We start from the raw sequence: 3,361 nt of genomic DNA, 5'->3' as shown, positions 1-3,361 counted from the left end.
TTATTATGCTATTTTGGCTGGGCTTGAGTGTACTGGTGCAATCATAGCTCACTATAACTTCAAACTCATGGGCCCGAGCAATTTTCCCACCTCAGCCTCCCAAATAGTTGAGACTACGTGTGTACACACCACCACACCTGGCTAATTTTTTGGAGAGACAGGGTCTCGCCATGTTTCCCAAACTTGTCTCACACTTCTGTACTCAAGTGATCCTCCTGCCTTGGCCTCCCAAAGTGCTGATATTATGTATGGGTTTGAAACACCATACTTAGCTACATGTTGAATTTTCTGACTTTTTAAGGCAACAAAAGATTTTATAAGCAATAAGAAACAGAGGCTGGGTGCAGTGGCTCACGCCTGTAATCCCAACAGTTTGGGAGGCCAAGGCAGGCAGATCATCTGATGTCAGGAGTTCAAGACCAGCCTGGCCAACATGGTGAAACCCTGTCTCTACTAAAAATATAACAATTAGCCAGGAAGGGTTGGGAGACGCCTATAATCCCAGCTACCTGGGAGGTTAAGGTTGCAGTGAGCTGAGATCACCCCACTGCACTCCAGCCTGGGCAACAGAGCAAGACTCTGTCTCAAAGAAAAGAAAAGAAAAGAAACAGAATAACACAATGTTTAGAAAAGAAGCTTCCAAAATAGTCTACACCTACACACCAGCTTTTTTTTTTTTTTTTTTTTTTTGAGAGGGAGTTTCGCTCTTGTTACCCAGGCTGGAGTGCAATGGCGCGATCTCGGCTCACCGCAACCTCCGCCTCCTGGGTTCAGGCAATTCTCCTGCCTCAGCCTCCTGAGTAGTTCGGATTACAGGCATGTGCCACCATGCCCAGCTACTTTTTTTTTGTATTTTTAGTAGAGATGGGGTTTCACCATATTGACCAGGATGGTCTTGATCTCTTGACCTGGTGACCCACCCGCCTCAGCCTCCCAAAGTGCTGGGATTACAGGCTTGAGCCACCGCGCCCGGCCCTACACACCAGCTTTAAGACTTCCTGGCTTAGCTACTTTCCCTTTTTGAACCTCAGTTTGTTCATCTATAGAATGGATACAATCATTGTGTCCACCTCAAAGGGTCATAATGGGGGTGAAATATTAAGCATTCAATAAATGGTAGCTGCTATTGTGCTTACTGTTATAATGATCATCACTATTATTATTGAGATAGAGTTTCTTTCTTGTTACCCAGGCTGGAGTGTAGTGGTGCAGTCTTGGCTCACTGCAACCTCCACCTCCCAGATTCAAGCAATTCTCCTGCCTCAGCCTCCCGAGTAGCTAGATTATAAGCATGTATCACCACGCCTGGCTAATTTTTTGTATTTTTAGTAGAGACAGGGTTTCACTATGTTCGCCAGGCTGGTCTCGAACTCCTGACCTCAGGCAATCCACCTGCCTCAGCCTCCCAATGTGCTGAGATTACAGGCATGAGCCACCGTGCCCAGCTCGATCATCATTATTTTTACTTGACTTTTATCTTTGTTTTGGATAAAATGTACCTGATGAATTCTCTGATGTGGCACAGGCTCAGAAGCCTGAAATGAGGAAAGCACTATTCCAGAATCTCCTAGGGCAGCAGAAATCCTCATCTTTCCCTCTAAAAATATGAGTATGTGTAATGTGTAACATGTTAACAGGCTCTGGGTTTTAGAGCTGTGATGTCTACCTCCATGTTTCCTAAGAGGTCAAATGACCTCCAGATTTCATTTAAGTTTTCTATTCTCCTCTTCTGAAAGGGACAATGGAGCTCTTGTTTGAACAGCTTTGGTGAACCCAAAGGAAAAATTGATCATTATAGGCAGCACAAAAGATTTGCTTTCCATACATTCGTTTGTCAATTGCTTTGTTAATGCAAGGTTGAGTACGGGGGTACAGACAGTGGAGGAGAAAAAAAAAAAGATTATTTGGTGTCCACAGATAGATGTCAATATTTGACAGCAATAAATGGAATTTCTTATCACATCTTTGCAAACATAAAAATTGTGCAAGTAAGAAATCCTGCTAAGTTTTCGTGTTCTCTCTTTTCCACTGGTCTTCAACTGTCACTGTGCTGGGTGAAGATTATAGGTCAATAGAAAGAAGTGAGGGAGCAACACGAAGAACTGATATTGTTAAAATTTTAATTACTTCTGTCCCCTCAAAATAAAACATATGCAACAAAATGAACAACCACTGGATTAAAGCTGAAAAGTCCAGGAAAAAGCCTCAGTACCAAAGGAGTAGTTTTTTTCTACATAGGCTTAAGTATACATTTTGGCTTTATCAACTTTTATATCCAAAAGAACTATACATCAAAAAAGTTGTGGTTTTGTATTTCTTTCTTTTTTTTTTTTTTTTTTTGAGATGGAGTCTCCCTCTGTTGCCCAGGCTGGGATGCAGTGGCATGATCTCGGCTCACTGAAACCTCCGCTTCCCGGGTTCAAGCAATCTCCTGCCTCAGCCTCCCAAGTAGCTGGGATTACAAGTGTGTGCCACCACTCTCAGCTAATTTTTGTATATTTTAGTAGAAACGGGGTTTCACCATATTGGACAGGCTGATCTGGAACTCCTGACCTCGTGATCCACCCGCCTGAGCCTCCCAAATGCTGGGATTATAAGCCTCGGCCTCCCAAAGTGCTGGGATAATAAGCATGAGCCACTGCTCCTGGCCCTGGTTTTATATTTCTATTTTTTTTTAAAAAAAATAAGCTCATGCCTGTAATCCCAGCACTTTGAGAGGCTTAGATGGGCGGATCACAAGGTCAAGAGATCGAGACCACCCTGGCCAACATGGTGAAACCCTATCTCTACTAAAATACAAAAATTAGCTGAGCATGGTGGCCCGCGCCTATAGTCTCAGCTACTTGGGAGGCTGAGGCAGGAGAATTGCTTGAACCCGGGAGGCTGAGTTTGCATTGAGCCAAGATCACACCATTATACTCCAGCCTGGGCAATAAGAACAAAAAAACTCCGTCTAAAAAATAAAAATAAGACAATGCTTGTTTTGGTAGCACACATACAAAAATTGGAATGATACAGAAAAGATTAGCAAGGCCACTGCGCAAGGATGACATGAATTTATTAATTTTATTTAAAAAAAAAAAAAAAAAAAAGCTAGGTCTTCAACTCCTGACCTCAAGTGATCTGCCCGCCTTGGCCTCCCAAAGTGCTGGGATTGCAGGCGTGAGCCACTGAACCCGGCCACCCCCTACTCATTTTAAAAAGCAGTTTTTTGTTTTTTTTTTTTTGAGACGGAGTTTCACTCTTGTTACCCAGGCTGGAGTGCAATGGCACGATCTCGGCTTACCGCAACCTCCGCCTCCTGGATTCAAGCAATTCTCCTGCCTCAGCCTCCTGAGTAGCTGGGATTACAGGCACGCGC

General features: G+C 43.6%; 1 pseudogene; it reads left to right on the top strand.

Annotated features, from left to right (window-relative positions):
• Window positions 1-2,974: 2,974 nt before the first annotated feature.
• On the top strand, window positions 2,975-3,072 carry LOC120367966 (U6 spliceosomal RNA; annotated as a pseudogene).
• The last annotated feature ends 289 nt before the right edge of the window (window positions 3,073-3,361 follow it).

Source organism: Saimiri boliviensis, chromosome 9 (assembly GCF_048565385.1).
Source record: "Saimiri boliviensis isolate mSaiBol1 chromosome 9, mSaiBol1.pri, whole genome shotgun sequence".
In the NCBI taxonomy this organism is placed as follows: domain Eukaryota; kingdom Metazoa; phylum Chordata; class Mammalia; order Primates; family Cebidae; genus Saimiri; species Saimiri boliviensis.
This window is presented reverse-complemented; position numbering and strand designations above follow the sequence as displayed.